The sequence below is a fragment of the Lolium rigidum genome, chromosome 6 (assembly GCF_022539505.1).
Source record: "Lolium rigidum isolate FL_2022 chromosome 6, APGP_CSIRO_Lrig_0.1, whole genome shotgun sequence".
NCBI lineage: Eukaryota > Viridiplantae > Streptophyta > Magnoliopsida > Poales > Poaceae > Lolium > Lolium rigidum.
The window spans coordinates 311,731,359-311,744,116 of NC_061513.1; positions in this window are offsets into that span (position 1 = coordinate 311,731,359).

Here is a 12,758-nt window from a genome sequence, read left to right on the forward strand (position 1 = left end):
ATCTTTTTACACGGCATATAAAAAGTGTCAATTTTCTGCGAAACTTGGCGTACACATGTAGAATGTTGACATGTACGTGTGATTTTTTTTATGTTTAGAATTGTTTTAACATTTTAAAATGTGTTTTGCACATCCTAGATTAAAATTGGATTTCGGCATCTACAACACTACAAGAAAACTTTGAATTCATCACTAACATATGTTTGTACCATATACTTTACTGTTGTAATATTGACAAGTTTTTCTATATACTAGGTAAAAAAATTAAATATACTCACGTTGTTCTCTTTTGGTCTACATTCTTCAATTTTTAAGACCAATTAGCAGGTCACTTAATACTAATATTTTGATACGTAAACAACAAATATGTGCTACATTAGAATTTGGCCAGCGGATGGAGGCGTGGGGACTTACTGTGGTGACACTGCATACCACTGCATGTTGTAGTATGCCAGTCGTTGATATAACATTCACGAAGTACCATTCCGCAAATATTACATCCCTCAGAGTAGTACAACAGAACATAGCAGGGTCCATAACTCATTCATTTATTATTACAACTATCATACACATGTCATCTTGGAGCTCCTCTTGGGTCCTAAGAGGAATACTCCGGGTTCGAGGCGAACCCAACTTAATTTACAATACAAGAGTCTCATTAAACTAAACATTTATTTCATCGAGCAGCTAAATACTAGAGTTCGGGCTACTCGGTTACTACTACTATCGGATATCTCTAGGCTTGTTCTCCTCCGGAAGCCTCCCCGGATCCGTAGACTATGAGATAGTCTACGCCTTCAACACCTCCTGAGAGGTCAGGTTCATCATAGCCGATGATCTCGGCTCCTTCATTGTTGTCGTAGTTCTCCTCCAGACGATTCAGACAATCTAAGCATGGGATTTAAGAGTGGTATGAGTACGAGCGTATTCAACAAGTTCATTATAGATAAGAGGTGTTTAATGCACTAGCTACGATATTAGACCAGAAAGTCTAATACCAATGCAGGTTTTGGTAAACATTTCTTCAAGAGATTGCTTTTATTTCAAAGAGCTATGTCCGTCAGCCTTCACCGGTTTACTAGAACTTCATGGAGCTCCTTTCCGGCCGCGTTCGCAGTTCCTTATCCCGGAACAGGGAGTGTCAGGTCACGGTTCTTTACACTCTGCAGAGGTGTGTTGCTTTACCCATAAGAGATCTTAACCTTGGTGCCAACCGGGCAGCTTTCCCGTCCACACTTCCTTCGGTGTGAGGCCCGGTATAAGGTCTAGCCAATCATGTTCCTCCGCTACCTCGAACACCCACCCTTTGTTGCATACCCCGACCCTGGGTCCTCGTCGGTCCTCTTACACCAATTAAGGATGGACCCCGACCACGACAACGGTTTGGGACTCGTTAACCAAACTCCTTCGCCGGTAGCTGCAACCCATCATAGACCACATTACCGTGGGGAATTAGAAGGGGATCCCCACCCTCAAGTTGTTCCGCAAGCCGCAACCGCTACGGTAAGCAACAGCTATACCGTGGGGAATTAGAAGGGGCTCCCCACCCTCAAGTTGCTCCGCAAGACACAACTCGCTACGGTAAGCGCATCCGTTGATGAACGAGAGGTGGAAACACTTTTGACTACTCCGTCCCACTCCGGATCTTATGGTTAACACGGGTATTACGGCACAAGAATCACTCGGCGACATTTGTTGTTTAATCCTAGATGGATATTAACCCTTGCAATGGAACCTCCACCATATCAACACAATCCATGGTTCCATTGCCCACCACATAGTCATATTCATAATTATGAAAGTAGTGGTTTTGGTTTGTATGCAATAGTGATAACCATAATACTTTACAAGTAATTTGATAGAAATACTCGAATGACATGAGCAAGTGATGAACTTGCCTGAACACTGCAAAGTTTTGCAGTTGGAAGGTGTGGACTGACCCTTGTCCTCTGTCTCTGAAAAATAGCATCATTGTCCGATAAGGGCAATGGTTAAAGAAGCAATTATGCATGATTCCATTTTTAGGGTTTGTTCCCCCCTTCCGATGTCGTTATTATTTCATGTAAGAGGTTAATACTAAGAATGATTTGGGAATACTTGATTTAAAGTAAAATACAACCTTGAAGTGTTGTCAAGGTGTTTTTAAAGTCCAAATGCATTAATGGACTTATTTTCATTATTGAAAATAGTATGTGTGATTTAAATCATTTTTTAAATCATCAATTTAAGACTTATTCTTCTTTGTCTTCAAAAATTCTCTTTGATATTTTATTTAAATAGAGGATTTTATGCTGATTAATTTCCATATTTTTACTTATTTTTTTAGAGCTGTATTTTATTTTCTAAAATTCTTGGAAATTATCATTTAAATGGGTATTTTGGAAATGTCCAAAATACCCCTCGGACCCACCTGTCAGGCGGCCGAGCTGGTTAGGTTGGACCAGCCCAGTGGGCTCGGTCCAACCGACCCAGTCGCTTCGTCGTCCTCCCTCACTCTCGAACCCTAATCCCCTACTCGCTCTGGCGACGCGCGCGTCGCCGCCCCCTTTGCCGAATTGTTCCGGCCGACTCCGGCCATCGCCGCCGGCGAGATGCGGTGCATCTGATCCGCCGTTCGACGGCGCTTCAGATCCACCGCGCCGATCTGTGTCTCGCCGCTTCCTCGACGCGTCCCCATCGCCTCTGCTCGCCTGCCGTGGTGTGCTGCGGCGAGTTCGTCGCCGCCGATGCTCCTGGTGCCGAGGCCGTGTGCCTCGCCGTGCCTGCGCTGGAGCCTCCGTGCTTCGGCGACCGCCTGGCTTGGCCATGGCTTAGCGCGCTGCCGTGGCCAGGCTGTGCCGCCGTACCGCCACGGTGACGCCGTAGTGCTCCGCTCCGTGCATGTGCGCCGCCATCCTTTTCCTTCTTCCTTCTCTACTCGCTAGTTCATCCTCCTCTCCTGTTCTCTTCTCCCTTGCGTCTGGCTTGACTACTGGCCTCATTCCCCATGTGGAGATGTTGGCCGTGCCGATGCGCTGCTGCGGCTTGCTAGCTTGTGCGCCTGCTGCTATGTTGTGTGACTGTGCTGCTGATGTGCATCTGCCATGGTTCTAGTTTGCTGTGCTGTGCTGTTCTTGCTCGATTGCTTACTGTTGCAACTCATGAACTATTGCTTATGAGCATGCTGTGGTGCTCTGTGTAATTTTAGTGACTCCTGCTGATTCTCTGTATAATATTCCTTTCCTGTATATGCCATGGATTGCTCTTGGCTTGATCATTCTGTGATGATCCTTGCCTTTGGCAAGTGCCAGTGCTCCAGATGTGCTATTATATGTGCTCTAATTCCTAGACATGCTCAATTGAGCCTAACTGTTGCATTAACAACTCCATCACTTGATGGAGTGCTTCTGGATACAATTATAAAGCTCTATTCACTTATCTGTGATGCAATTGTTCAATTATATGGTTAATTTAATTATCTGGGCCTTGTGATGATACTATGCTTGGCTATAGTGATCCGTAGCAAAAGTAAGTGATGCTTTGATGATCGATTGATCATTACTTGCTTGTGAGCAAGTGTGTGCTCCTCTCTCGTGACTCACTCGGTGGTCACCGGTCGCTGTTGTGCTTCATACGGGCTTAACTCTGGTGTGTATCGTGGTTGGCTTAAGCTAATCTGCTGTTGCTTGCAGTGATCCATTGGATCACTGCAAAGCCCTGGTGCTTTGATTTGTTTGTTTAGTTCACTTATCTGTATTTGCCTGAATTATACTGAAGTGGATAAGTGATGTGAGCTGCCTTGCAGTTGTGATCATCCAATTAATTGTGACAGGGCTAGATGGATGCCACCATTTGGTTGGGTACCCTAGCCCTCCTTTTGAACCCATCTGGGTGATGATAACTGTGCATGGCTTATTAGTTTGGGCTGGTTCAGTGGTTGAGGTGACCTTGACAGCAATTCATTGCTGTTTAGGTAGCTCCCACCCTTGTTGGCTTGTGATGGCTTAGTGAATGCATCACTGGGTAATTCCTTGTTGGATCTCCAGTGTTCTTTGATGTTGACAAACAAGAATAGACACATATTGTCTATCTATCCGATGGTGTGCTAGGTTTTAGGTGCTAGGTGACTTTGGTTGAATAGATAGGATCATTTCCTTGCTGGATTGCCTTGGTTATGCCACTGTTTTGGTCTAGCCAGTGTTCCCTTGGTGATTTCCTATTGGCTTCACCCATTTTTGCTTGCACCAACTGACTTGGTAGCCAGATGATGATACAATCTGGGTATTCTACCCATTTTGGCTTCTGTGACATATGCAAATGCTTATTTATGAGCAAACCAGGGTTTTGCTCAGGTTGATTTGTTTATACCTCACTCCAGCTCCTAGAAATGGGTGTTGGTGTAGAGGTTTTGCTTCTGGTGGTTTGCTTGGCTTGCCCTGCTCCTCCTTGTGACTTGTGATGCTTTACTCCATCTGGTACTTGCTCACAGCTGACAGTTCTTGGTGAAACTTGTCCCTGGATGGTTTCCGGTGGCTTGTTGTTCTTCCTGTTCTAAGTGTTCTTGGTGTTCTTGGTGAACTTACCACCGCTGCTTGTCGATGGCTGAACAAGTGACTAGGGTTTTGGCTGTGAAAAGTATTTATATGGCCAGCCATTGCATCTCCGGTCGACAAGCATCGCTTGGCAAGTGTTGGTGACTCTCCCCGTGTGAGTGTGTTCGGTGAGCATGCACACATGCAAGTGTGAGCTGCCCGTGTGTGTGTGTGTTCCCGATGCTTTGCACTTGGTTTGGAGAGGATCAGCTCGGCAGTAGCCGTGAGCATATCCTCTCTGTTGCCATTTTCTTTCTAACCTCGCCAAGTGGCAATGCCACTTGGCATAATTGTTGCTTTGCTTTTTATGTGCAGGGAATCAAGATGATGATCAAAATGGATATGGAGATCATCAAATCCAAGATCAAGTGAAGATGATCTTGTAGTATTTAGGATAGAATCCTTCCTTGTATTTTTTTCTTTTTATTTTCTTTTATTTTACAATTTCTCCAATTCTTGTAATGTGTTGTAAAATTCATTTAATTCCATTATGAATATTGTAAAGACAATGTATCTTGTGTGTTAATCAATAAAGCTCAAAGTTTTCTCTAATGAGCTTTACTTTACTTTAATTGCTTATATTGTTTATAATTTATATTTTACTTAATGAATTTCCTCACAATTCAATATTTGGGGTAATTATTTAATATTTGAATTTGGAATTCAAATTCATCATTGGTTTGAATTCAACCATGTCACTTTATTTAGAATTCAATCATGCAAACTCTCCCCTCTCTTCTCAAAACGCTAAACTAGTGTAGTGAGTTGCAAGTTTGTCGCACTCTCGAAACCCTAACCCTGTAAGGTGTCGAGAGAGAAACTTGTCCCCCTTCGATGCAGTTTTGTTTAAAAGCGCGAAATTTCCCTGTAAATTACAATGCAATGCACATCCCTTTCTAAAATCTACCCCTCGATCGTCTCTAAACCTGGGACATTACAGCCTTTCCCCTTAAAGAAAACTTCGTCCCGAAGTTGTGGTTGTAATACCTGAACAGTTCGGGGTATGTTTTCCTCAGGTCTTCTTCCTTTTCCCAGGTGGCTTCCCTCTCGGGATGATGCTTCCGTTGTATCTTGCAATACTTGATCGCTTTATTTCTGAGTTGTTTCCAGCTTTCCTCGAGAATCTTGGCTGGCTTCTCGATATATGTCAAGTCTGGTTGTAACTCGAGCTCATCATGTGATATTGGTTCATCTGGGGTCTTCAAACACTTTCTGAGTTGCGACACATGGAATACATTGTGAACTTGTGCTAGCCTTCCCGGTAGATCCAATTCAAAGGCTAAACCTCGATTCTGACTCAGTATCTTGAAAGGTCCGATGTATCTAGGACTGAGTTTTCCTTTTACTCCAAACCTCTGGAGTCCTTTCATCGGGCTCACCTTAAGGTATACCATGTCTCCAACTTGTGGCTCCCATGTTCTTCTCTTCTGATCTGCGTAACTCTTTTGCCGGCTCTGGGCTATCTTCAGTCTATCTCTTATAATGTCAATGATTTGTTGTTTTTCCTTGACATAATCAGGGTTAAACTCCTTGCTTGCTCCAGCTTCATACCAACATATCGGTGATCTACACTTTCTTCCATAGAGAGCTGCAAATGGTGCCATCTTGATGCTGCTTTGATAGCTATTATTGTATGAAAACTCTGCTAGTGGTAAGTGCTCCTCCCATGATCCTCCGAAGTCTAGGGCACAAGCCCTAAGCATATCCTCTAAGATCTGGTTGGTTCTCTCGGTTTGTCCACCTGTCTGGGGATGATAAGCGGTACTATAGTCTAACTTGGATCCTAAAGCTTCGTGTAGTTGCTTCCAGAATGCTGATGTGAACACGGATCCTCGATCCGATACTATCTTCTTAGGCACTCCATGCTTACTCACGATCTCTTTGATGTAAAGATCGATAAGTTTCTCTCCTTTATCCTGCTGGTTTACCGCTAAGAAGTGTGCACTTTTCGTCAACCGGTCCACGATTACCCATATCATGTCCTTCTTTTTATTAGTCATGGGTAGTCCGGTGATGAAATCCATTCCTATCTCCTCCCATTTCCACTCTGGAATAGGTAAAGGTTGTAACTTCCCCGCCGGACTCCGGTGTTCAGCCTTCACTCTCTGCGAGTATGGCATTCCGCCACATATTGTGCTATCTCCCTCTTCATGTTATTCCACCAGAATAGTTCCTTTAAGTCCATGTACATCTTTGTACTTCCCGGATGTATGGAATAGGGTGTTTGATGAGCTTCCCGGAGTATTACTTCCTTAATTTCAGCAATATCCGGAACGCAAATCCTTTTCTGGAACCATAATGATCCAGATTCTCCGCGATGAAATTCTGATGGTCTTCCCTCATCTATTCTTCTCATCTCCTCCACGATGAATGGATCGTCCATTTGACCCATCATTATCTCATTCTTCAGATTGACATTCAACTCATCGGCTACTTGCAACGCCGATAATCCTTCATGGGCTTCCTTCTCCCAAAGTTGTATTTGGGCTTGGCTGATTTCCTTCCTCAACTCCGGTGATATTTCTTGTTCTACTCCTCCGGTGCTCTTCCTACTCAGGGCATCTGCTACAACATTAGCCTTCCCTGGAGTGTAATTGATTGTCAGGTCATAATCCTTAATCAATTCTAGCCATCTTTTCTGTCTCATGTTGAGTTCCTTCTGAGTGAAGAAATATTTGAGGCTTTTATGATCTCGTATAGAGCTCACACTTGGCTCCATAGAGAAAATGTCTCCAAGTTTTGAGTGCAAATACAACTCGCTGCTAATTCCAAGTCATGTGTTGGATAGTTCACTTCATGAGGTCTGAGTTGCCTCGATCCATAAGATATCACTTTCCGATCTTGCATGAGTACACAACCCAATCCATGTTTGGATGCGTCACAGTACACGGTGTAATCCTTGCCAACTTCGAGAACTCGCTAACACCGGTGCTCGTGGTGAGTTTCTCTTTTAGAGTCCGAAAACTCTTCTCACACTCATCCGACCACACGAATGGTGTATTCTTCCTTAACAACTTCGTCATTGGTCCCGCTATCTTGGAGAATCCTTCAATGAACCTCCGGTAATATCCTGCCATTCCGAGGAATCCTCGGATCTCTTTGACGAGCCTTGGGTGCTTCCCATTCTAGAACTCGCTGCTACCTTGCTCGGGTTAACAGCTATTCCATCTTTACTAATGACATGACCAAGAAATTCCACTTGATCTAGCCAAAATTCACACTTACTAAGTTTGGCATAAAGTTGATGTTCCCTTAGTGTTTGCAACACTAACCTCAAATGTTCGGCATGTTCCGCCTTGTTCTTGGAATATATCGAATATCATCGATAAATACGATGACAAACTTGTCTAGATATGGCATGAAGATCTTATTCATGAGATTCATGAATATTGCTCGGGGCATTGGTTAATCCAAATGGCACTACAAGATATTCATGATGTCCATATCTTGAAACAAAGGCAGTTTTCGGAACGTCTTCCTTCTTGATCTTTATCTGGTGATAACCGGATCTTAGATCAATCTTGGAAAAGACTCCCGCTCCTCTAACTTGATCAAATAGATCCTGTATTCTTGGAAGTGGATACTTGTTCTTGATTGTGACGTTGTTCAGATTCCTGTAGTCTCCGCACATCCTTCTTCCTCCATCCCTTTTATCTACGAAGATCACAGGTGATCCCCATGGTGAAACACTCTCTTGAATGAATCCCTTTTGTTCTAAGTCATCCAGTTGCTCCTTAAGCTCTTTCAACTCCTTGGGCCCCATCTTATATGGTGCCTTAGCAATTGGAGTTGTTCCTGGGATTAGGTCGATAGTGAATTCTATCTCCCTATCTGGTGGCATACCAGGTAATTCCGCAGGAAATACATCCTGGAATTCATTTACTACAGTGTATATCCTCTAACTTCACCTCTTTCATGTCTGTTCGACTCGTAGCTCAACTTCGATCCGGGTATGTTTGTCTCCTTGGTAGATCATTCTACTTCCATCGGGGCTTTTCAAAGACACCGTCTTGCTCACACAGTCGATCAATGCTCCATTAGCTTCCAACTAGTTCATACCAAGAATGACATCAATGTCCTTCATCGGTAAAATGAACAGGTCCGCATCAAACGCGCACTTATTGATCATAATGACTTGTTTTTGTTTGGTATGGGTTACTACTATCGTTCCCCCGCGTAAAGTATGGTTATGGGTGTATCTAACTTAGTGCAACTAATCCCATGTTTGATGATGAATTGTTGAGAAATGAATGATGTAGTTGCACCAGTATCAAAAAGTACTTTGCCAGGATGAGTGAGTATCCGGAGCGTACCTATCACCGCCCTGATCGGAGTTGACCACCTCCTCCGGACTAGTGCAGTTCAGCTTGCCGAAGGGCTTCTTATTCTTCCAGCTCCCTCCGGTGTTTCCTCGATTTCCTCCTCCTCCGCATTGACCTCCTCCGGTGTTTCTCTTGGGGCAGTCCTTCAAAGCATGTGCCCCTCCCGGCGACAACCAAAGCATATAATCTTTGGTTTCTTGCAATCCTTCGAGGTATGACCTCGGAATCCACAAATGCGACAGACAATCTGGTTTGCAGTCTGAAACGCTTGGTTCCTCCTACTACCGTAGTAGTTGCTGTTGTTGTTGTTGTATCTTGGCTTGAAACTCAAGCTGGTATTGGGCTTGTTACTAACAAACCTCTTAGGCTCAAACTTGGCCTTCTTCCTCTTCTCTTCTTGCAGTTGTTTGAAGTCATCCTCAAGAGTGATGGCTGCATCCACCAACTCTTGGAACTCAGTTGCTCTCATCATTCGGAGCTGTACCTTGAACTGGGGGACTTAACCCCTTCAGAAACCTCTTCTTTTTCTTGTCCTCGGTGTTGACTTCTTCAACAGCGTACCGGGACAGCTTTGAGAACTCCCTGACATAAGTCAGGATTGCCTTGTCCTTCTGCTCGAGATTTTCAAATTCTCGACGCTTTAGCTCCACAATACTTTCAGGAACATTGGATTCCCTGAACTTCCTAGCGAACTCCTCCCAGGTGAATACCTTTCCCGCCGGATAAACGGCTACAATATTATCCCACCATGATGCGGCGGGTCCACACAACAGATGTGTAGCATAACGGACCTTCTCCTGGTCATTACATCCAACGGTATTAAGCTTTCGCTCAGTATCCATAAGCCAATCTTCCGCGTCCATCGGCTCGGGCGCGTATGCAAAAGATATGGGCTTGGTGTTCTGGAAGTCTGCTAAGGTGACTCCCTGATTCTCAGGTCTCTCCACCCTGTTTTGCTGTAACAAATCCTGAAAGAATTTGTTCTGCTGCTCCAGTGTTACACGCTGTCGCTCCTCTACCAGCTGCATGTACTGGATAAAATTTTGCTGCGTCATGGGTGTGGTGGTGGTGGAAACTGATTCCTGGCTGCTTCGTCAGCCTCTTCCTTTTGTTTTGCTTCGTGCTCCATGCGCTGTGCTTCGGTCTCCTCTCCTAACGCTCCCGACATAACCCCCTAGTTCTGCAACACAAGATGATACTCATAGTTACTCCATGCGCAAGTTTTCTGAGCTCAACATTGTGCACGTAACTAGTCACGCAATGGAAATCAAGAAGCAAATCCAAATCATACAAAACATATACCATATATTTACATACTTAAGTGGTCTTATTACAATACTCAAGTCGATGTGAGTATGCAAACTCACTTATTAAAGTATATATACAAATTTCTACAAAATATTACACTCTACAATACACGTGGTACTTGTGTATTGTAACTTTGCTTCTCTTGGTAGTCTCTAGTCGACCTTCACTCCCGATACATTCCAGGCTTCCATCCGGTCGAACGTGTCGTTCTCCTGACAAAACCTGGAACATAAGGTCTCCCCGTTGACTGATAGTCGGAATCCGATGATGAACCTAGGGCGAAATCAGTGTTCACAAACTGATCATTCAGTGCATCGTAATCCACCCAACGGGTGTACTCCCCTGTACCTACACCATAGGTATTTTCTATATTTGTATCCGACTCAACCTGTGTCGGATACCCTCCAACTTCCTCCTCATTCCATGGATAACTCTGGTGCTGGGACGTGGCATCTTCATTCATCTCCCCATCATAATACGCTGTGGTACTATGAGTTCCAGTATCAGACCCCCAACGCCAACCCCTGGAATTCTCGATAGGAGTCTCGGAACGCTGGTTGTTTCCGGATTCCTCTCCGCCTTCGTATCCCCCATAGGAACTACCCAGATAGTTCCCAGGTGTAACAGGTGTAGGTTCACGTGCAAGTGGATCAATATCGATGTAGTCACCAGCTGAATAAACTGGTGTGTGAACCACATTCTCCATAGGTTCTTTCCCCCTACTCTCCTCCTTGGGTTCGATGAATTCCTCAAGCATCGTATCAATTGCTCCTATCGGATGATGATTCAACCTGAAAGAGTAATGATATGAAGTTACGGCTATTGTCCATGTATTTGGCTGCTTCGGCTGGTTTGCTTTTGGCATATTTGAAATGGTTCAGCATGGGATCATTGTCCTCCTCCATATGAGGAATGTGTGTAAATTCGGAACCCATAAGCTCTTTCGTCTTATGCTCCCGAATATCGGTTATGGCTCTCATAACAGCCTATATGGTAAGCTGTGTTGGTTGTCCTTGCTTCCCCAGTGGCATGACTACGCTCATTCCCAAAGATTCGGGAAGTCGCAGTCCTACCCTGCACTTGGCCAATACCGGACCATCATAGAACATGTATTTCTTTACTGGAATCTGGGGATCGCACCCAAATTCCAGTAACATCGCTCGTAAGATATCTGCAAGTCCTCCTTGGTACTCGTTCAGTGTGGAATCCATAACTTTCACGTTTCTTCCCGGTCGTGAACTTGCCATGTTGGCTGTAGAAATAGAAAGATTATGAGATTGGTAATAATGCATCATAATAGAGATAATAAAGAATTATCGCACTAAAAAATATGGTTGTTGTATTCTCAATTGAATATACACCATATTTTTAGAGAATTCTTTACTAATCCTATTTGACTCCTAACGTTTGGTCCCATTTACTAGGTTCCAACCTAAGGTCAAAGCTTTTGCTCTGATACCAACTGTGATGACCCTGCATACCACTGCATGTTGTAGTATGCCAGTCGTTGATATAACATTCACGAAGTACCATTCCGCAAATATTACACCCCTCGAGTAGTACAACAGAACATAGCGGGGTCCATAACTCATTCATTTATTATTACAACTATCATACACATGTCATCTTGGAGCTCCTCTTGGGTCCTAAGAGGAATACTCCGGGTTCGAGGCGAACCCAACTTAATTTACAATACAAGAGTCTCATTAAACTAAACATTTATTTCATCGAGCAGCTAAATACTAGAGTTCGGGCTACTCGGTTACTACTACTATCGGATATCTCTAGGCTTGTTCTCCTCCGGAAGCCTCCCCGGATCCGTAGACTATGAGATAGTCTACGCCTTCAACACCTCCTGAGAGGTCAGGTTCATCATAGCCGATGATCTCGGCTCCTTCATTGTTGTCGTAGTCCTCCTCCAGACGATCCAGACAATCTAAGCATGGGATTTAAGAGTGGTATGAGTACGATCGTACTCAACAAGTTCATTATAGATAAGAGGTGTTTAATGCACTAGCTACGATATTAGACCAGAAAGTCTAATACCAATGCAGGTTTTGGTAAACATTTCTTCAAGAGATTGCTTTTATTTCAAAGAGCTATGTCCGTCAGCCTTCACCGGTTTACTAGAACTTCATGGAGCTCCTTTCCGGCCGCGTTCGCAGTTCCTTATCCCGGAACGAGGAGTGACAGTCACGGTTCTTTACACTCTGCAGAGGTGTGTTGCTTTACCCATAAGAGATCTTAACCTTGGTGCCAACCGGGCAGCTTTCCCGTCCACACTTCCTTCGGTGTGAGGCCCGGTATAAGGTCTAGCCAATCATGTTCCTCCGCTACCTCGAACACCCACCCTTTGTTGCATACCCCGACCCTGGGTCCTCGTCGGTCCTCTTACACAAATTAAGGATGGACCCCGACCACGACAACAGTTTGGGACTCGTTAACCAAACTCCTTCGCCGGTAGCTGCAACCCATCATAGACCACATTACCGTGGGGAATTAGAAGGGGATCCCCACCCTCAAGTTGTTCCGCAAGCAAGCAACCGCTACGGTAAGA